Genomic DNA, 22,396 nt, shown 5'->3' with positions numbered 1-22,396 from the left:
ATTCCTGCACAAGAGTGTCCGCAATTTCTCTTCTTATTTTGTCTATGCCCTTCTTTGAATTAGAAAAGGTGATCACGTCATCCTGTAAGATTTTTTCTGCAAACTTAAAAAAAAAAAAAAAACATTAAAAACAAATACAAGTCAATTTAGCAACCTTATTTTCCATACCTTGCATACAAAAAAACACAAGATGTGCTGCCTTTTTGCAGTGGATGAGGAACTTTGTCACAGGTCCACCTTGACACTTTGCAGCCTTTACTCCTCATAAAAGTTCTTAAAAACAAATATCATTATGGTGTCTGTTACTATAAAAAATAAATAAACATTTCTTACCTTGTTGCTTCCAGACACCTCTTTATTTTTTCGGGGGACTCTCCCAATGGATCCAAAAAAAGGTTTTTTTTTTTTTTAGGGAAGGAAAAATTACCTATTAAACAAAAAATAAATAAATAAGCACACACACACACACACGTTTAGATGTACAATTAATACTCACAGCAAGAGTCCAGTGATTATGTTCATTTATCACCCCCAGAATCAGCTCATATTTGGCTGGATCAAGCTACAAAATAGAGCAAATCAATTATTAAAAAACAAAATCACATTGCTACATACAAATCTTGTATAAAATATTTAGCACATAGATTCAATTTAGAATTTCAAGAACATACCTTCTTTAAGCCTTTGTATGACCCATGCCAGATTTTGGTAATTTCAAAGCAATCGATCATAAATGCCTTCCCTTTTTGACATTGGTTATGTCGCCGTACGCATAAAGAGATGTATGCATTGATAACCTACACATTTTTAAAAAATCATTAAATAAAACCCTCCAGGATTTTACGAGGATCTTGGTTACTTCAGAATTACAATTAATCCTGAGGCAAGATTGGCATTATTCGATTACAACATCAAATTTGGTAACTTCTAGTTCTTAGCCAGGGTTCAGCCGTGCCAAGTCCATAGAAAAAAAAAAATGTTGTATGGCCCAATTTTAGCCACCAAAATGCAAACATTTTGGTTGTGGACAAAAGAGTCACTATGGCCTGGTAGTGATTTCCCAGAGACTGGAAAAGATGGCAAGGTGACCAGAGGTGCGACACTCAAATTTACAAGGCTTGTGCATGGGGCTGAAGAAGGTGCAGCTGAATAAAGTGCTGCGCATGGGGCGGGAGGAGTTGCGCTCAGGTCCAGATAGCTTGTGCATAGGGCTGTAGAAGGTGCAGCTGAATAAAGTGCTGCGCATGGGGCGGGAGGAGTTGCGCTCAGGTCCAGACGGCTTGTGCATGGGGCTGGAGAAGGTGCAGCTGAATAAAGTGCTGAGCATGGGGCGGGAGGAGTTGCGCTCAGGTCCAGAGGGCTTGTGCATGGGGCTGGAGAAGGTGCAGCTGAATAAAGTGCTGAGCATGGGGCGGGAGGAGTTGCGCTCAGGTCTAGAGGGCTTGTGCATGGGGCTGTAGAAGGTGCAGCTGACTAAAGTTCTGAGCATGGGGCGGGAGGAGTTGCGCTCAGGTCTAGAGGGCTTGTGCATAGGGCTGGTGACCGTGTTAGGCTAAGCCTCTTTATCTTTTGTGGAATTCTAGGTTCCTCTCTTATAAAAGGGAACTAAATGATCTAAATTAATTTTAGGAAATTCCACGCCCTTGTCATTTATTAAATGGGCACTTTTCCCCTCCAATTGCAAAATTGTGAATGGCCCCAAAAAACCAGCATCAAGTTTTCCCCCTTTCCTCTGCTGACTTCCCACATTTTTTCGGAGCACTCTTTCCCCAATAGCAAAAGTATGCACAACAGCCCCAGATGTTCTTTTCTTGCCCTTGACCTTTTGTCTTGAGGCTTGCATGTTTTTTTTACGGCCTCAAATACTTGGTCCTGCAGCTGTATGGCAGGCATAACTATTTCAGTCTGCAGGACATCTTCCACAGTATCATTGACCTGATAAATAAAACCAATAAGTAATACACATATAATACAAAATGGAAGCAATTTTTGTGAATAAAACTTACATCAAAAGACACAGGAACCTGTGAAAAATAACGAGCCTCCCTTCCAAAGATCAATCGGAATGGGGAGAACAGCGTGGTTAGCTGTTTTTTGGTCCTGATATTGAAGAGAACGGCGTCAAGATACTGGTCCCATGTCTGCAGTTTTTCCTGACACGGTTTTCCAAGAGCACTTTGGGGGGTGGGGGGGTTAAGAAAACACTTAAATGATAATACCCACTTGAAATAACCAAGCCACAGCCATGCTCAACATGACACAATCTTACCTCTGTATTGTGTCATTAATTTTCTCCACCAACCCATTTGTTTGTGGACGGTATGGGGAACAAAGACTTCTCTCAATCCCAAACAGTTTACAGATTTCTTTGTTGATCTGAAAGAAAAAAAAAATCATTGGTACAGACATAACATTACTAAAATGCTCAAATGTTGAGCAAGTTACCATACAGACCTGATTAACAAACTCCCTTCCTTGATCTGTAAGGATTCTCACTGGTGCACCAAATCTATAAAATGTTTTCACAATGCACCAGGAGACCTCCTCTGCGGATTTTGAGGTGAGGGGATATGCTTCTACCCATTTTGTAAAATAGTCTAAGCACACACATGTATTGGTGCCCTTAAGATGTCATGGACAGCTTCCCAACCAAATCCATTCCAACCAATTCCCATGGTTCATTCGCCTACACAGAATAAAGGTATACAGAGGGATAGAATATCATATAATATATAACACAATATAATATAATAATTCAATACAACTATTGGAGCGTACTCCTCCTGGAGCTTGATGGGTCTATTGACCTGGCAGGCAGAAAACTGTTTGATCTACAGAGAGCATAAATGAAGTAATTATTACATTGCTTTTGGTAAAAACTACCACGGTTAAATTACAATTTCATTATGAAAATTATCAGCAACATACCCACTTTTCGATATCAACACTCATTCCAGGCCAGTAGTACCTGCTGGAAATTGCTTGTATGGTTTTCTCTTTTCCACTGTGACCCCTGGCTTCACTGGCATGAAATTCTCTGAAAATGCTGTCTGCTTCTGCAGCACCCTTCAAAACTTTTACTAAGAGCTGTATAGCAGAGCCCTTATGACGGATATAAAACAGCATTCCATTTATTACAAACAAACAAATAGCTCAAATAAAACCATATGTATAATACCCTATACATTTTGGCCCAATATGTTTAAGCACAGGAATAAAGAACAAACAATAAACTGTACAGAGTCTTGCCCTGGACAACATATTGGTGTGCACGCCGTCGAATGACATATTTCTCAACTTTTGAAATGCCAGGAGGATACATACCTTGACATTTATAATTTAACAAAACATCAAACGGAGTTGGATCCATTCTGGGAATAAAAACATAATTTAATTTTTTTTACACTGCTTACATTGGCACAATTAAATTATCAAAAAGCTGATACTTACATGTGGCCTTACTTTTAGCTGCCAGGAGAATGAATGTCAAATAGCATGCAGAACATTGAAAGAATGTGTTGAAGAACACAGAGCCAAAGTGTTACAACTTAGATACATTTTATAGACAAAAATCTGATGGGTTAAAGACTTCCAGGTGCTTTCTGGACAAAATCAGGTGCATGCTTTTGTTTATTTGTAATAATCCATCATTTAAGCAATTTAGTGCTTTTAAAGGACTTCCAACTTTTAATTAACTGACAAAGTTTTTTTAATTAAATTCAATTAATTTAAACAACAATTGTAAATATTTTTATCCTTAAAATACAAATTGTTTTTATTTACATAATTTGTGTTTTCACTATAAGTGTTCTGTTAATGAAATAGCTAAACATAATTACAACATAAGCAAAATCACCACCATTGCTGTATTGTACTTTAAATCGTAAAAAGTCATATATAGAGGTAAACCATTTTCCTCAGCCTCTGGAAAAAACTGTTCCATTTGTTTAAAATAGTGATCAAAATCATATAAATGATGTCATGACATGACATAATTATAAAATAACATTACCAGCATTGCGTTACTGTGCTATAAATCTTAAGAAATTAATATATATATATATATAGGGAGACCATTTTCCTCAGTCTAAAAAAAATATGTTTCCCGTGTTTTCAGTATAAAATCATGCTCTCCATATAAGTGAAAAATTTTACATAAATAACTCATTTTAAACACCACAAACATCATCATGAGTTAGCTAAAATAATGAAAGACACAGGTAATTATAAAATGCAGTAGCGTTTATTTTTCCAAGGCCTTAATTGTTTGAAAGCCACTATGAGCTGATTCAGTACACAAAATCATGACGTCATGATACTGCATTTGCGCATGCGCTGTGAAGGGGGAACTGAATTCTCCGGAACACCGGCAAGCTGGAAGGGGCGGAGCTAACAACCCGCTCCTACGATTGGTTGTTACTTTACCTCAATCTACATTTGTATACATGAATTTTATTTCATTTATTATATTTATAAAGACTTGTAGATATAATAATAATATGATTATACTACTCTAAATAATATTATAAATAATTATTTAACTATTTCACTAGGGTTACATATGTTTTTGCAACTATTTTCGGTAAGATGACTTTCAGTTTTGCCATCTGAACGACAGAGCATAAGAACGACAAGAATGGGATTCGATGAACTCGGCCACCTCGTTATGTATGTACTCACTTTCATGATGGGGGCTAGACTATGACATTTCTGTATGTATTTGCTGCTATTTTCAGTAAAGATGTTGTTAAATTTTGCAACAAAATCCTTCAAAACGAAGAGAGCGTGCGAGTATAACACCTTCCACGGAAGCACCGGCCTCTTTCAAACGCCAGAGCATTTGAACGACAAGGATGGGATTCGATGGACTCAGCCACCTCGTCATGTATGTACTTACTTTCATGATGGGGGCTGGACTATGGCATATATGTTTGTATTAGCAGCTATTTTCGATAAAGATGACATAAAATTTTGCAACAACATCCTTCAAAACGCTAAAACAGTGAGAGTAAAAGAACTTCTACAGAAACACCATGATCTCTCGAATGCCAGAACATATGAACGATGAGGATGGGATTCAAACCCACACGTGCAGAGTACAATGGATTAGCAGTCCATCGCCTTAACCACTCAGCCACCTTGTCACATATTTGCCTTTTTCTCTGGTGGAGGCCGGACTGTGGCACATATTTGTATATGTATGTTTCTGCAACTATTTTCGGTAAGATGACTTTCAGTTTTGCCATATAAACGACAGATCAAATGAACGACAAAAATGGGATTCGATGGACTCTTCCACCTGGTCATTTATCTACTCACTTTCCTGTTGGGGGCTGGACTATGGCATATATGTTTGTATTTGCTGTTATTTTCGGTAAAGATGATGTTAAATTTTGCAACAACATCCTTCAAAACGATAAGAGCGTGCGAGTAAAACACCTTTCACGGAAGCACCGGCCTCTTTCAAACGCCAGAGCATTTGAAAGACAATGATGGGATTCGATGGACTCTTCCACCTCGTCATGTATGTACTCACTTTTATGATGGGGGCTGGACTATGGCATATATGTTTGTATTTGCAGCTATTTCCGATAAACATGACGTTAAATTTTGCAACAACATCCTTCAAAACGCTAAAGGAGAGTAAAAGAACTTCGACAGAAACACCATGATCTCTTGAATGCCAGAACATATGAGCAACAAACATGGGATTCTAACCCACGCGTGCAAAGCACAATGGATTAGTAGTCCATCGCCTTAACCATTCGGCCACCTCATCATGTACTTGCCTTCTTCTCTGGTGGAGGCCGGACTGTGCCACATAATTGTATATGTATTTTCTGCAACTATTTTCGGTAAGATGACTTTCAGTTTTGCAGTATGAATGACAAAAAATGGATTCGATGGACTCGGCCACCCTGTCATGTATGTACTCACTTTCCAGTTGGGGGCTGGACCATGGCATTTCTGTATGTATTTGCTGCTAGTTTAGGTAAAGATGACATTAAATTTTGCAACAACATCCTTCAAAACGATAAGAGCGTGCGAGTAAAACACCTTCCACGGAAGCACCGGCCTCTTTCAAACGCCAGAGCATTTGAACGACAAGGATGGGATTCGATGGACTCTTCCACCTCGTCATGTATGTACTCACTTTCATGATGGGGGCTGGACTATGGCATATATGTTTGTATTTGCAGCTATTTTCGATAAAGATGACTTAAAATTTTGCAACAACATCCTTCAAAACGCTAAAAGAGTGAGAATAAAAGAAGTTCTACAGAAACACCATGATCTCTCGAAAGCCAGAACAAATGAGCGACGAGGATGGAGTTTGAACCTGCGCATGCAGAGCACAATGGACTAGCAGTCCATCGATATAACCACTCGGCCACCTCATCACGTGTTTTCCTTCTTCTCTGGTGAAGGCCGGACTGTGGCACATAATTGTATATGTATGTTTCTGCAACTATTTTCGGTAAGATGACTTTCAGTTTTGCCGTATGAACGACAGATCAAATGAACGACAAAAATGGGATTCGATGGACTCTTCCACCTCGTCATGTATGTACTCACTTTCATGATGGGGGCTGGACTATGACATTTCTGTATGTATTTGCTGCTATTTTCGGTAAAGATGACATTAAATTTTGCAACAACATCCTTCAAAACGATAAGAGCGTGCGAGTAACACACCTTCTATGGAAGCACCGGCCTCTTTCAAACGCCTGAGCATTTGAACAACAAGGATGGGATTCGATGGACTCAGCCACCTCGTCATGTATGTACTTACTTTCATGATGGGGGCTGGACTATGGCATATATGTTTGTATTTGCAGCTATTTTTGATAAAGATGACATAAAATTTTGCAACAACATCCTTCAAAACGCTAAAAGAGTGAGAGTAAAAGAACTTCTACAGAAACACCATGATCTCTCGAATGCCAGAACATAAAAGCGACGAGGATGGGATTCGAACCCACGCGTGCAGAGCACAATGGATTAGCAGTGCATTGCCTTAACCACTCGGCCACCTCGTCATGTATTTGCCTTCTCTAGTGAGGGCTGGACTGTGGCACATATTTGTATATGTATGTTTCTGCAACTATTTTCGGTAAGATGACTTTCAGTTTTGCCGTATGAACGACAGATCAAATGAACGACAAAAATGGGATTCGATGGACTCTTCCACCTGGTCATTTATGTACTCACTTTCCTGTTGGGTGCTGGACTATGGCATTTCTGCAGGTATTTGCTGCTATTTTCGGTAAAGATGACGTTAAATTTTGCAACAACATCCTTCAAAACGTTAAAAGAGTGAGAATAAATGAACAGAGCATTTGAACGACAAGGATGGGATTCGATGGACTCTTCCACCTCGTCATGTTTGTACTCACTTTCCTGTTGGGTGCTGGACTATGGCATTTCTGTATGTATTTGCTGCTATTTTCGGTAAAGATGACGTTAAATTTTGCAACAACATCCTTCAAAATGATAAGAGCGTGCGAGTAAAACACCTTCCACGGAAGCACCGGCCTCTTTCAAACGCCAGAGGATTTGAACGACAAGGATGGGATTCGATGGACTCTTCCACCTCAGCATGTATGTAATTACTTTCATGATGGGGGCTGGACTATGGCATATATGTTTGTATTTGCAGCTATTTTCGATAAAGATGACATAACATTTTGCAACAACATCCTTCAAAACGCTAAAAGAGTGACAATAAACGAACTTCTACAGAAACACCATGATTTCTCGAATGCCAGAAGATATGAGCGACGAGGTTGGGATTCGAACCCACGTGTGCAGAGCACAATGGATTAGAACGCCAGCTGCCGAAGAATAGTCCGACAATACTTCACAAATGTTGAAGATGAGAGCCAATCGGAGCGATTCGCTCCAACATTGTAGCCAATCACGTTGCAGCGCTTCAACATTTGCAGCCAATCCCGGAACCGGAATTCTCAACATTTTCAACATTTGACCAATCAGAGTAGAGACAATGTTGAAGCCGGGGGGAGGAACCGTTCCAAGAATCACCGCTAGGTGTGCAGTCAAACAGGTTAGTCAGATGTCAATCAATTTTCCGAACTGAGCCGAAGGTACACGAAGGAATGACGCGGTCCTCTGGAGGCGGGTCAGAGGTCAAAAAAGTTCATTGACCATCAGTGATATTCAACGAACAGCATCATTCGACAGAGCACAGCATCGTTTTGCTTACAGTAAAGGATTTTTTCCGATAGTGATTTCTTAAAAAAGGTAGGAAAAACTACACAATTGCACGAATTAATGTTTTAGTGTGTTGTATTTCAAATTTGGATACTTTAATTCAAAACCGTTTTATTTATAGGAGAAAAAATGTCTGGAAAATCTCATAAAGCCATGTCAGACGCTGACTGGATTTCACGTTTGAAAAAGTTTGCCAGCACAGGAGTTTGGCCATCAAATGAGGGAAACAGGCCAGCTCCTCGACAAAAAAAGTGGCATGAGATTTATCAAAGGGTGTGTATTTCGTTTACATGATATAACGTTTGTTGAAATTTGCTTGACAGAGTAACGTTAACTTGTTAGGCTTCAGTACATTCAGTACAGTATCTGTGTAAAACATGTCATACTTGTTTTTAAATATTAAAGTGTTTTAAATTGCATGTATTTTGAGATTTACGTCGAATAATTTAGAAAGTTTGACCGTTTATGAGAGAGATCTGAAAAGGTGGGGGAAGGGATTATGAGTACAGTATACAGCATGTGGTTTTAAGGCCTGAAATGTTCTTGTCCAGTTCCTTTTATTCTTCTTTTCGTTTTTGGAGATACAAACTGTACGATTACATATTAGACAAATATTAAACACATTCTAGAAACAGTGGTAAATTAATTTACAGAGCTATTGTGTGCTTTATTAAGGGAGTCATTGAGTTAAAATTCTTGTTTAGTTATAAAAGTTTTTTGTATTGTATAAAATTATTTAATATATTTTTCATGATTTTTTCAGATTGAGAAATGCCCATTGCAATCTCGTGGGCAGAGGACTTTGCTTGGAGGTGTGCTGAAATGCACATGTGGTTTTCACACTCAAAAGGTACATTTTTGAGTCAATATGTGTATATTTTTATTTACTAGAATGCCTTTCCTTTTTCATGATTATATGTATTTTTGTGATTTATTTTCAGCAGAGTACTGCTTCTGCTGCTCCAGCACAAACGGTGCAACAACCTGCCCCTACTGTACCTGCTCAGGAGGTGATGGAGACGAGACAACTTGAGGCCCAGCCCCAGCCCCCGTCTACTCCATCAGTGGCATCACAGATTTCACCGCAATTGTCAATGGTACATTTTTTTAAAAATCAAAAGAAATGACAATTTCAGTGTTTCAAGTGTTCAAGGTGTTCAGTTCAAAGTTCAGTTCAAAGTTCAAACATAGGAGAGAAAAGAACAAAAAGCAATAAAAAAGTTGAGGTGTTGCTAGAGACCTGCTTCTTTTCACACCTCTTGTACAGCGGGGGGGTAGCAGACATTTGCTGATTGGTCGGTTTGAGTTTCTGTGATTGGATTAAATTACATGGTCAGGTCATGGTCAGGGTCACAGTTTTTAAAGCTACATTTTAACCTCTTGTCTTCAGATAATGATACATAATAAACACTAATAGTAAATACTTTGTTTTGATTTTAAGTGTAAGCTAAAATTTGTACTTTTTCTAAACAACGAGTCTGAGGTATTATCTTGACAAAGTACTTATTTAAAAAAAAAAATATTTTTTTTTTTGCTACCACAGGTATGATAATATTTTTTCTTCTGGGAGAAAGTCTTATTTGTTTTATTTCGAATACATTTTTCAAGGTCAATATTATGAGCCTCTTTAAGCTTTTTTTTTTTTTTTGGCATAGTCTACAAAACAAACCATCGTTATACAATAACTTGCCTAATTACCCTAACCTGCCTATTTAACCTAATTTACCTAGTTAAACCTTCAAATGTCACTTTAAGTGGTATAAAAGTGTCTTGAAGAATATCTAGTCAAATATTATTTACTGTCATCAGGGCAAAGATAAAATAAAACAGTTCTTAGGAATGAGTTATTAAAACTTTGATGTTTAAAAAAATGTGCTGAACAAATCTTCTCCATTAAACAGAAATTGGTGGAAAAAAATTAAAAAGCGGGCTAATAAATCAGACTTCAACTGTATATAACACATAGTGTGATGTTGTAATATACAATGTATGTTTTTGTTGAAATGCATGATGTAATAATAGTACAATAATACTGTATATAACATAATGCAATACTTTATTCCTTTGGTAGTAAAAAAAAATATTTGTTTGCATATTGCTCCTTGATCCAGAAAACTATAATTTTAATCAAAGCCTAATGTGTCACATTTATTTGCAATGAACCAGTTGTCTAATTAAATCTATTCTAACTTATATCTTATTTCTACCTGTAAAAGTAGCAGAGGGTGCATGGTAGTAAAAAACAGCTTGAACTCGAAACACTGTAGAGAAATCAAACTGATTGTACAACTGACATATAGAAAGATAGTTTCTAATTGCTTGAAATGTAATGTGATATACACTAATGTTCAAAAAAATATTATTGTTAAAATATAAAAGCTTAATATTACTCATATATTGCAAGAATTCTATTGTGTTTGATTTGCTCATCAATTAAGTGGATTTTATTTGATTTGAATTGTTTGAATAAATTATTCTTTATTTATTTAATTTGCCTATATTATTATTTCACATTATTCCAGTTTTTACTAAATATTTGATCAAATAAATGTAGCCTTGATAAACATAATTAAATGAAATTCAGATAATATCACAGATATCTCTGGTGGAGATTTTAGAAACATCTAAAATCATTTAATGATTCTTTCTTTTCTCTCTCATTCAATTGGGATGGAGTGCCTGTGTTCGAGTCATCTAAATTCAGCATTTGGCCCTTACTATGTTCTGTTAATGAATTGCCCCCAGAGGAAAGAGATAAAAATGTGCTACTTTGTGCATTGTGGTTTGGCTCATCTAAGCCACTGATGACTAGCTTCCTCAAACCTTTTGTAGAGGAATGCAAAAGTCTTGGACAAACAAGACTTCAGTGGCAGGACCCAGAAAATCACTCAGTCAAAACCACAAAGGTCTATGCATTATGTGCTATTTGTGATGCTGTTGCACGTCCTTTACTGCAAAATTTCAAACAGTTTAATGGAGAGTATGGGTGTGGGCACTGTCTTCATCCAGATATTCAGGTAAGAAAAGGTAATGGTAATGGGTCTGTGAGAGTGTATCTTTGTTTGGAAGAGGTGCCAGACCTTAGAGATCACAACACAACTGTGCAAATAGGTGAAATTGCCAAAAGTAACGAACAGAGCATTTTGGGCATAAAAGGACCATCTCCAATCGTGGACTTGCCAAATTTTTACCTGATCAATGGCATGGTCCCTGATTACATGCACTGTGTGTTGCAGACAAATGTCTACTTTATGGTTTGATTCCAAAAGCTACTGTAAGCCATGGTATGTTGGTTTGAATACTGAAAGAGTTGATGGAAATCTTTTAGCAATTAAGCCTCCAAGCATTTTTCCACGAATTCCACATTCTATTGTTCAGCAGCATTTTTGGAAAGCTCATGAATGGAAAAACTGGCTTTTAAACATGCTCGTGAGGCTCTTGAGCTGTATGTTAAATCGCTTCAGTCTTTGTATGGTGAAGATCAGATGGCCTACAATGTGCATTCACTTCTGCATTTGACTAAAAGTGTAGAGAATTTGGGTCCACTCTGGGCCCAGTCTGCTTTCATGTTTGGGAACTACAATGGCTACTTGCTCAAGCAAGTAAAAAGCAGCAATGCAGTGCTTCAGCGGATTTGCAAACGGGGAGCATGATCTCGTGCTTTACCACGCATAGCTAAAGCCTGCTCATCTGATGTCTCACCTGAAAATAAGTCATTCTACACAGAAATGACCTCCAGTACACATAATGTAAGGAACTATGCTAGATATGACAGGGTGACTGCACTTGTAATCCCATAGATTAGGCCAGTGTCCGAAAAGGATGTAAATGCATTGCATACATTGTTAGATTTATCTGGGACCTGAACTGGCAGGTACTATAGCAGAATAGTTGCCGATGGAGAAGTCATTCACAGCTAAACATATACAAAGACAAAGAAAATAAACAACTCAGTTATGATTTTGAAAGATGACAGTATTTTCAAGATATCAGACTTTGTCAGAGTCAGTGATGACCAGCATCGCCTGTATGCAGTTGGCAGATTTGGAAACTGTACAATGCAGAAGCTGGTTCGAGGATGTACGGTCAAAATATAATTGACCTTTGTCAAAGCTGTTCATTTTCCTACTGGATTTGAAAGAGCAGTTGACAGCAATGAGAATGTGAGACCATGTATTTACAGTGAACACTCTGGGTCTGCTGTTTGTGAACAAATAGAACATATTATTGTAAATGAAGATAAGTGAAGTACACCTAAAAGTGACAAAAAATGTTAAAAATTGATAAGTTAAAACTGGCTTTAATGTTTTTGACAGGAAGTATTTTTTGTATGTCACAAGCTCTTGTTGTCTTGTGGTGATATGCATAAGATGTTTATGACATTATGTTTGTAGGTTTAGAATAAAACTACTGTGAAAAGTTGTAAGACTTTTTATAAATGAAATCTAAAGAAAAAAAACTAGTGGTATGTAAAATATGCTAATGTATCCTGCACAAAACATTGTAATAAATTGTAATTAATATGTGTTTGTGTGTAGTTTAAATTTCTTCTTTAAAAGGTTAAAAATCACATTCTGTTCAGCGTTACAAGATGAAATCAGGATTTAGCAGAATATTGTAACGGGTAGGGAAGGTATTGTTGTAAATGGTGTCTAGCTCTTGAATTAGTTTGTAAATAGTCCGGCTAGCTCAGTCAGTAGAGCATGAGACTCTTAAACTCAGGATTGAGGATTCGAGCCACACGTTGGGCGTTTCTGTGACCTTTCTGTCTATCTTTCATTACGATTCATATAGCAGACCTTTTGAGACAAAGTTCAGCGTTTCTACCATTGTAGGTGACCCTGCACTAAATATCTGTCATCCATATATCATATATCAGCTGTTAACTGAAAGGTTGGCCCTTCAAGCCCAACCAGGGATGAAATATGCATTTTGCTTGTAAATCATATGGCATAAAAATGACAGGCTGTGCAGTGCAATGGATAGCGCATTGGACTTCTAGGCGGTGAGATGAGCCATTCAAAGGATGTGGGTTTGAGGCCCACCAGAGTCACAAGCTTTGCCCTTTTTCTTCACTGACTTAGGTGTGGAGCGTTTCCAACATTTTAGGCATCTGTCCATCCCGTTTTGCTTCTTTCTTTTATTGCGCAGTGCAGGCTCAGATACTAGGGGTACTCTACAATGAAGCCGATGACTTAATTGAGCTGTTTTGAATAAGGGAGATTAGAAAACAGTGTAGGGCCTAGTGGGCTTGAGGATTTGGGGAAAAGTAACTGCCACCTATTGTTGAGATCAAGCCTTTTGCATTTGTCATACAAGAGCCTCTTTATGCATGTGCAAAGTAACTGAGTAGAAAGCATAGTAAATTTTGCTTCCCCCCCCCCACTGTCTTAGATGAAACTGCGTTTGGAAGTATCGTATCCAGAGGTTTTTTCTTTTAGTGTTAAGACTAAGTTGGCCAGAGCACCTGTCTTGGGAACAGCAGGTGCTAGGTTCAAATCCAAACTTTACCTTTCCCTCAGATTATGGGAGAGTGGCTTTCTGATCTGAAACTCTTTCAATAGCCGATAGCATATGTTTGTCCTGATTTCCATTTTCCGAGCTGACTCTTGGTTTTTATATAATGAAACTGGAGGTTCCAAAAAACACTTAACACATGATTAAGGATAGATTAAATAAAAATAAATTCACACATTTTTTGCTTTGATCTTGAACAGAGGCCAGGTTACCGCTCAGGTTTGAGACATGATCATCCAGACTCTAAAAGACCACGTCCGTCTTGTCAGTATTTTTTGCATCCTGACATGCTGGTTTTTGTTGTGTATTATTTTTTCTTCTTCAATTTTTGCTATCAGGCAAATGTCTCTTACAGTGAATTTTTGTGGCACTGTGGCTTAGCTGGTCAAAGCGCCTGTCTCGTAAACAGGAGATCCTGGGCTCAAATCCCAGCAGTGCCTAATGTACAATTGCCAAGGTTGATTTTTGTTAAGAGTAAGGAGCGTTTACGCTGCGGGATGTTTAGCAGTCGGTTTCTTAACAAAACTCAAATCCTTAAGAACGCTGCTCGTTCAAGAGGGCTATGAACGATGGCTTTATATAGCATAGTGTGGTAATGCCTAACCAATTGGACTTTAATATTTCAAGTCCAGACATTCCCGCATGCAGTGCTACCGTTGTTAGTTTTTTTTTCTTTTTTCGAATTAAACAATTAGCCCCTATCAAGGTTGTTTGGCGCTGTGGCTTAGTTGGTCAAAGCGCCTGTCTCGTAAACAGGAGATCCTGGGCTCAAATCCCAGCAGCGCAGCGCCTTAGTCCAGGTGTTGCGTGTGCTTGTTTTATAGAGCTTACCAGAATAAATTATAAAATTGCATATCTTTGAGGCGTAATGAATAGTGCGACAAATAGAGTTAAACAACCTCTTTGCTTGCCATTTTTAGACTTGCTGTCTTTTTTAGTCTCTGTGTGCAAAAACGTCTTACCTCCTTTGATGTTGGCGCTGTGGCTTAGTTGGTCAAAGCGCCTGTCTTGTAAACAGGAGATCCTGGGTTCAAATCCCAGCTGTGCCTAATGTACAGGTGCCAGGCTTGGTTTTTGTTAAGAGTAACGAGTGTTTACGCAGCGGGATGTTTAGCAGTTGATTTCTTAACAAAATTCAAATCCTTAAGAACGCTGCTCGTTCAAGAGGGCTTTGGATGTTGGCTTTATCTAGCATAGTGTGGTAATGCCTAACCAATTGGACTTTAATATTTCAAGTCCAGACATTCACACATGCAGCGCAACCGTTGTTAGTTTTTTTTTCTTTTTCCCAATTAAACAATTAGCCCCTGTCAATGTTGTTTGGTGCTGTGGCTAAGTTGGTCAAAGTGCCTGTCTAGTAACCAGGAGATCCTGGGTTTGAATCCCATCAGTACCTTGTCAGCAGTTGGCTGTTCTTTCATGGGCCAGAGAGTACTAAAAAGTGCTTTCTGTGCAACAGTGCTAGAGACAGCAGAGCACTCAGGCTCTGTGGCGCAATGGATAGCGCATTGGACTTCTAGGCTGTGAGCTGAGCCATTCAGAGGTTGTGGGTTCGAGTCCCACCAGAATCGCAAGCCTGGCTCTTTTTCTTCACTGACTTAAGGTGTGGTGCGTTTCTAACATTTTATTCATCTGTCCATCCCGTTTTGCTTCTTTCTTTCATTGCGCAGTGCAGGCTCAGATACTAGGGGTACTCTACAATAAAGCCGATGACTTAATTGAGCTGTTTTAAATAAGGAAGATTAGAAAACAGTGTAGGGCCTAGTGGGCTTGAGGAATGACTCGAAGGCAACCTGTGGTTTTGGGGAAAAGTAACTGCCACCTATTGTTGAGATCACGCCTTTTGGATTTGTCGTACAAGAGCCTCTTTATGCATGTGCAAAGTAACTGAGTAGAAGGCACAGTAAATTTTGCTTCCCCCCCCCCACTGTCTTAGATGAAACTGCGTTTGGAAGTATCGTATCCAGAGGTTTTTTTCTTTTAGTGTTAAGACTAAGTTAGCCAGAGCACCTGTCTTGGGAACAGCAGGTGCTAGGTTCAAATCCAAACTGCACCTTTCCCTCAGATTATGGGAGAGTGGCTTTCTGATCTGAAACTCTTTCAATGGCCGATAGCATATGTTTGTCCTGATTTCCATTTTCCAAGCTGACTCTGGGTTTGGATGTAATGAAACTGGAGGTTCCAAAAAACACAACACATGATTAAGGATAGATTAAATAAAAATAAATTCACACATTTTTTGCTTTGATCTTGAACAGAGATTACCAGATTACAGAGATTACCAGATTACCGGTCAGGTTTGAGACATGATCATCGAGACTCTAAAAGACCACGTCCATCTTGTCGGCATTTTTTGCATCCTGACATGCTGTTTTTGTTGTGTATTATTTTTTCTCCTTTGATTTTTGCTATCGGGCAAATGTTTCTTCCTGTCAATTTTTGTGGTGCTGTGGCTTAGCTGGTCAAAGTGCCTGTCTTGCAAACAGGAGATCCTGGGCTCAAATCCCAGCAGTGCCTTTGTACAGGTGGTGCGTGTGCTTGTTTTATAGAGCTTGCCGGATCGAATTATAAAATTGTATAGCTTTGAGGCGAAATGAATAGTGCGACAAATAGAGTTAAACAACCTCTTTGCTTGCCATTTTTAGACTCGCTGTGTTTTTTTGGTCTCTGTGTGCAAAAACGTGTTGGCTGCTTTACAGGGTTGGCGCTGTGGCTTAGTTGGTCAAAGTACCTGTCTCGTAAACAGGAGATCCTGGGTTCAAATCCCAGCAGTGCCTAATGTACAGGTGCCAGGGTGGGTTTTTGTTAAGAGCAGCGGTACAGTTGTCGGTTATTTTTTCTTTTTTCTATTAAAAAATTAGCCCCTGTCAAGGTCGTTTGGCGCTGTAGCTTAGTTGGTCAAAGTGCCTGTCTTGTAAACAGGAGACCCTGGAATCAAGTTCCAGCAAAAGTGACTATCAGCTATTGTTGAGATCAAGCCTTTTGGATTTGTTGTACAAGAGCCTCTTTTTGCACACACACACACACACACACACACACACACACACACACACACACACACACACACACAGTTGGTACAGTAGGCCTACATACTGTATCTACCTTGGAAGAAGTGATGGAGCCTGATTGAATTTTATTATAGTGTCTTCGTAAAAACATCTGTCCATAATTCCTGAAAATAGAAAAAAAATATATATAAATAAAGAAACTGCAAAGAAACGATTCAATCATATTAAAGAGATTGAACTAACCTTCTAACACAACTAGCGGTCCAGGTCCCTGATGGAATATGGCTCCCCAGACATGAATTTTTACTGGATGCTTTGCTTTAGGTTTCACAACATGGCGGTTTATTAATAGGGTATGTCCTATTAATAAATTTGTAGGACATGTAAGCTCGCATAAAGCAAATAGCCTAAATAAAGAGATGATGGATTAATGTAAATAAATAAATCTTTTCATTATGGCATTGTTCAAAATGGCTTACCTGGCTTTTCTATAGGTCCACCTGAGTTGTTTTACTGGTTTTCTAATATTGCAGACTGATGCTTTTAACTGTATTCTAAACAGAAGCTCACTCTGAATCTTTTTAGCAGATCGCTCATTGTCCTTGTGCAGTTTTTCGTCAATCGTTTTAAGTGCAGCACTATACAACAAACACATACAATAATTTTCTTAATTAATTTTATTAACATTTTGACATAAGTGTTGCTGAAATACTTGATTTGACAAGATGATAATACACAATACCTGTTCATTTTCCTTGCCTTGCAGTTGTTTTTCTAGGAAGGCCTACAGGGCTTTGATGTCTATAGTGTCGTCTTATAGTGGTGTTGGAGATGTGCACACCCGACTGCAACAGGAAAGCCCTGATGTCAGCAAGAGAGTGCTTTGATGTGTAGATGCATCAGTTTTTTTTTCATTGCAATAATTGGTTGAAATGATCTGTAATTAAATCTATAGTGGACCTTCAAAGACAACCCAGATGGGACTTGAACCCACAATACCCAACTCCAGAGGCTGATGCCTTATCCATTAGGTCACTGGGCCATGTTGCCAAGATTTTGTCATGGAGCTCTTGTATGCCTTCAACAAGATGCCAACGCATGGAAAACTGCACTTGAGGATCTCGATGCCAGTTTGCATTTCGTCAAATAAGATGTGTGCAACTAATGGACAAACATTTTCTTTGTGCAATCATTCACATTCGTGTCTTATTGGTCCTGGGCTATGGTGTGACTGATCTTGGGTTTCAAATTCCAGACAAGGCAACTCTCATTAACATGAAATCACAACCTTTCTGCAGCTATTTTCTTGTTTGCATTTCATTATCATCCACCTAACATGAGACCATTAGTTGAAAGCCACGGGGTACTTGAAGTCAAGATCTCCATTACCAGAGCTTTTCAGAACCTTTGATGTTTGTAAAGTGATTGGATAATTTAAGCAAGATTGGATAAATCTTAATTGAAGTGTGCAGCAAGTCTGAGAATTTGAAGCTAACTATTGACCTCAGATCATCACGCCTAAGGTTTGAGGGGACAAGTGAGGATTTTTTCCACACAATTTATATTTAACCCAACAAACACAACCCAAATGGGATTTAAACCCACAATTCCCAGCTTCGAACGCTGATGCATTATCCATTAGGCCACTGGGCCAATACTAGCATTTGCCATATCTGTTGTACGGTTTAGGAAGTTCTTGTAACTCAGAAAAACAGCACTTAAGGATCCCTATACCATATTGCATTCAGACGATCTGGTGTGTACACCTAATGACAAAACAGCTTCTCTGAAGAGTTTTCCATTGTCATGTCTTTTTGACCTAAGGGTATGAACCTAGCTTTTGAAGGTCACACTGGATTGTGCTGCACAGCCAACTTAAAAGGAACTGCATCAAAGGCAACCCAGGTGGCCCATACTAAAAACAACAAGAACAAAAAGTATTTATAAAAAAGTAAGAATTTTTTTTTGGCACTGCAGGGTCTTTGTTCAGGGCTCGTTGGTCAAGGGGTATGATTCTCGCTTAGGATGCGAGAGGTCCTGGGTTCAATCCCCAGACGAGCCCTACAGCTGTCACTGAAAAAGCAGTGGAACTTTGGCATTTCTACATTAATTGTAGCACCTTTTGCTGTGACTTTAGTTAATGAACATTTAGTGGACTTCTAATTTAAATTAGTTTAACATGTACAATTATACAGACAAAACTGTCTGCTACCCTCAGGCAGATAGTTCCGCAGCATCTGGTCACGCACCAGCCGGCTAAAGGAAAGTTTCTTCCCTCAGACTATCAGGCTGATGAACACTTAATACACAACACACAGACTCTTCCATACCCTCACTGCACACCATCGATATGTAGCATGCACTGACCTTTAGCCAATCCATACTTGAAACAACACTGCCTACAACTATGTGGACACCTATTCATTGTACATATCGGTGTCAATTTCACATTGTCATTTTATTTGTCTGTTATTTGTACTGTCGTTGTATTTGCACTGTCATTTTTTTGCACTATCTGTATTTTTTACTGTTTGTACAGATAATTTTTCATGATTTTTGGTGAATTTTTCATTTTTCATGATTTTTGGTGATTTTTCAAGATTTTTTTCATGATTTTTCAAATTTTTTTATTTTTCATGATTTTTCGTTATTTTTCAAGTTTTTTCATTTTTCATGATTTTTCGTGATTTCAAAAATGTTTCATTTTTTGCTATTTTTTAAAAAAAAATTCATTTTTTGTGATTTTTTGCGATTTTTCAAAAAAATATCATTTTTTTGTGATTTTTAGTGATTTCTCAAAATTTTTTCATTTTTTGTGATTTTTCAAAAAAAAACATTTTTTGTGATTTTTTGTGATTTTTCAAAAAAAATCATTTTTTGTGATTTTTTGTGATTTTTCAAAAAAATTTCATTTTTTGTGATTTTTTGCGATTTTTCAAAAAAATTTCATTATTTGCGATTTTTTAAAAAAAAATTGTTTTTTGCTATTTTTTAAATTTTTTTTCATTTTTTGTGATTTTAAGCGATTTTTCAAAAAATTGTCATTTTTGTAATTTTTTGTTATTTTTCAAAAAATGTTCATTTTTTTGTTATTTTTCAAAAAAAATTTCATTTTTTGCGATTTTTCAAAAAAATTTATTTTTTTGCGATTTTTCAAAAATTTTTCATTTTTTGTGATTTTTCAAATTTTTTCATTTTTGTGATTTTTCAAATTATTTTCATTTTTTGCGATTTTTCAAAAATTTTTCATTTTTTGTGATTTTTAGCGATTTTTCAAAAAATTGTAATTTTTTGTGATTTTTTGCGATTTTTCAAAAAATGTTAATTTGTTTGTTATTTTTCAAAAAAAATCTTTTTTTGCGATTTTTCAAAAAATTTTCATTTTTTGTGATTTTTAAAAATTTTTTCATTTTTGTGATTTTTCAAATAATTTTAATTTTTTGCGATTTTGCAAAAATGTTTCATTTTTTGCGATTTTTCAAAAATTTTAATTTTTTGTTATGTTTTGCGATTTTTCAAAAAAATTTCATTTTTTGTGATTTTTAAAAAAAAATTTCATTTTTGTGATTTTTCAAATAATTTTCATTTTTTGCGATTTTTTCCAAAATTTTTCATTTTTTGCGATTTTTCAAAAAATTTTCATTTTTTATTTTTTGCGATTTTTCAAAAAAATTTATTTTTTGTGATTTTTCAAAAATTTTTCATTTTTTGTTATTTTTTGCAATTTTTCAAATAATTTTCATTTTTTGCGATTTTTCAAAAAATTTTCATTTTTTATTTTTTGCAATTTTTCAGAAATTTTTCTTTTTTGTGATTTTTCAAATAATTTTCATTTTTTGTTATTTTTCAAAAAAATTCGATTTTTTGTGATTTTTCAAAAAAATTGCATTTTTTGTTATTTTTCAAAAATATGTCATTTTTTTGGTGATTTTTCAAAAAATCTTAATTTTTTGTTATTTTTCCAAAAAATTGCATTTTTTTGTGATTTTTCAAAAATTTTCATTTTTTTTCTAAACATTTGCATTTTTTGTGATTTTTCAAATAATTTTATTTTTTTGCGATTTTACAAAACAATTATTTTTTGTGATTTTTCAGAAAATGTTCATTTTTTGGGATTTTTTGGGATTTTTCAAAAAATGTTCATTTTTTGCGATTTTTCAAAAAAATTTCATTTTTTGCGATTTTGCAAAAAATGTTCATTTTCGGGGATTTTTTGCGAATTTTCAAAAAAATTTCATTTTTGTGAATTTTCAAAAAATTTCGATTTTTTGTTATTTTTCAAAAAACTTTCATTTTTTGTTATTTTTCAAAAAAATTCATTTTTGGTGAGTTTTCAAAAAATTTTGATTTTTTGTTATTTTTCAAAAAATTTTCATTTTTTGCGATTTTTCAAAAAAATTTCATTTTTTTTTTTAAATTTGTTCATTTTTGTGATTTTTAGCGATTTTTAAAAAAATTGTCATGTTTTTGTGATTTTTTGCGATTTTTCAAAAAATGTTAATTTTTTTGTTATTTTTCAAAACATTTTCATTTTTTGCGATTTTTCAAAAAATATTCATTTTTTGTTATTTTTTAAAAAAATTCATTTTTTGTGATTTTTCAAAATTTTCATTTTTTGTGATTTTTCAAAAATTTTTAATTTTTTGTGATTTTTTGCGATTTTTCAAAAAATGTTAATTTTTTGTGATTTTTCAAAAAATTTTTCATTTTTTGCGATTTTTCAAAAGACTCATTTTTTGTTATTTTTGGCGATTTTTCAAAAAAGTTTCTTTTTTGTGATTTTTCAAAAAAATTGCATTTTTTGTGATTTTTCAAAAAATTTACATTTTTTATTATTTTTCAAAAAATTTTCATTTTTGGTTAATTTTTCAAAAAATTTTCATTTTTGGTGATTTTTCAAAAAATGTTGATTTTTTGTTATTTTTCAAAAATTTTTCATTTTTTGTTATATTTTAAAAAATGTTCATTTTTGGTGATTTTTGTAAAAATTTGCATTTTTTGTTATTTTTCAAAAAATTTCGATATTTTGTTATTTTTCAAAAAATTTTCATTTTTTGTTATTTTTCAAAAAAATGTCATTTTATAGTGATTTTTCAAAAAATCTTCATTTTTTGTTATTTTTCCAAAAATTTTACATTTTTTTTTGGTTTTTCAAAAAACATTTCATTTTTTGTGATTTTTCAAAAAAATTCGATTTTTTGTGATTATTCAAAAAATTTTGATTTTTTGTTATTTTTTAACAATTTTTCATTTTTTGTTATTTTTCAAAAAATGCATTTTTTGTTATTTTTCAAAAAAAAATCGATTTTTTGTTAGTTTTCAAAAAATTTTCATTTTTTGTTATTTTTCAAAAAAATGTCATTTTTAGTGATTTTTCAAAAATCTTCATTTTTTATTTTTCCAAAAATTTTCATTTTTTGTGATTTTTCAAAAATTTTCATTTTTTGATATTTTTCAAAAAATTTAAATTTTTTGTGATTTTTCAAAAAAATTGCATTTTTTGTTATTTTTCTAAAAATGTTCATTTTTGGTGATTTTTCAAAAAATGTTCATTTTTTGTTATTTTTCAAAAATTTTCATTTTTGGTGATTTTTCAAAAAAATTCGATTTTTTTGTTATTTTTAAAAAATTTCGATTTT

General features: G+C 35.6%; 1 long non-coding RNA gene and 9 other non-coding genes across 10 annotated transcripts; 7 read left to right on the top strand and 3 right to left on the bottom strand.

Annotated features, from left to right (window-relative positions):
• Positions 1-105: 105 nt before the first annotated feature.
• Positions 106-870, bottom strand: LOC141381764 (uncharacterized). Its single transcript, XR_012402417.1, has 3 exons — positions 672-870; positions 497-562; positions 106-427 (listed from the first exon to the last, which is right to left on the bottom strand). It is a non-coding gene; the product is annotated as an uncharacterized lncRNA (long non-coding RNA).
• A 4,827-nt stretch (positions 871-5,697) lies between these two features.
• On the bottom strand, positions 5,698-5,779 carry trnas-acu (transfer RNA serine (anticodon ACU)). The gene has a single exon. It is a non-coding gene; the product is annotated as a tRNA-Ser (tRNA).
• Positions 5,780-6,958: 1,179 nt separating this feature from the next.
• trnas-gcu (transfer RNA serine (anticodon GCU)) lies at positions 6,959-7,040 on the bottom strand. The gene has a single exon. It is a non-coding gene; the product is annotated as a tRNA-Ser (tRNA).
• Positions 7,041-14,115: 7,075 nt separating this feature from the next.
• trnat-cgu (transfer RNA threonine (anticodon CGU)) lies at positions 14,116-14,189 on the top strand. The gene has a single exon. It is a non-coding gene; the product is annotated as a tRNA-Thr (tRNA).
• Positions 14,190-14,462: 273 nt separating this feature from the next.
• trnat-cgu (transfer RNA threonine (anticodon CGU)) lies at positions 14,463-14,538 on the top strand. The gene has a single exon. It is a non-coding gene; the product is annotated as a tRNA-Thr (tRNA).
• Positions 14,539-14,724: 186 nt separating this feature from the next.
• trnat-ugu (transfer RNA threonine (anticodon UGU)) lies at positions 14,725-14,798 on the top strand. Its single transcript has one exon. It is a non-coding gene; the product is annotated as a tRNA-Thr (tRNA).
• A 433-nt stretch (positions 14,799-15,231) lies between these two features.
• Positions 15,232-15,320, top strand: trnar-ucu (transfer RNA arginine (anticodon UCU)). The gene is given in 2 exon segments: positions 15,232-15,268; positions 15,285-15,320. It is a non-coding gene; the product is annotated as a tRNA-Arg (tRNA).
• Positions 15,321-16,192: 872 nt separating this feature from the next.
• trnaa-ugc (transfer RNA alanine (anticodon UGC)) lies at positions 16,193-16,266 on the top strand. The gene has a single exon. It is a non-coding gene; the product is annotated as a tRNA-Ala (tRNA).
• A 186-nt stretch (positions 16,267-16,452) lies between these two features.
• On the top strand, positions 16,453-16,526 carry trnat-cgu (transfer RNA threonine (anticodon CGU)). The gene has a single exon. It is a non-coding gene; the product is annotated as a tRNA-Thr (tRNA).
• A 2,221-nt stretch (positions 16,527-18,747) lies between these two features.
• trnap-agg (transfer RNA proline (anticodon AGG)) lies at positions 18,748-18,819 on the top strand. The gene has a single exon. It is a non-coding gene; the product is annotated as a tRNA-Pro (tRNA).
• Positions 18,820-22,396: the final 3,577 nt, after the last annotated feature.

This window comes from Danio rerio, chromosome 4 (genome assembly GCF_049306965.1).
Source record: "Danio rerio strain Tuebingen ecotype United States chromosome 4, GRCz12tu, whole genome shotgun sequence".
Taxonomy (NCBI): Eukaryota; Metazoa; Chordata; class Actinopteri; order Cypriniformes; family Danionidae; genus Danio; species Danio rerio.
The sequence above is the reverse complement of the archived record's forward strand: the minus strand, read 5'-3'. Positions and strand labels throughout refer to the sequence as shown.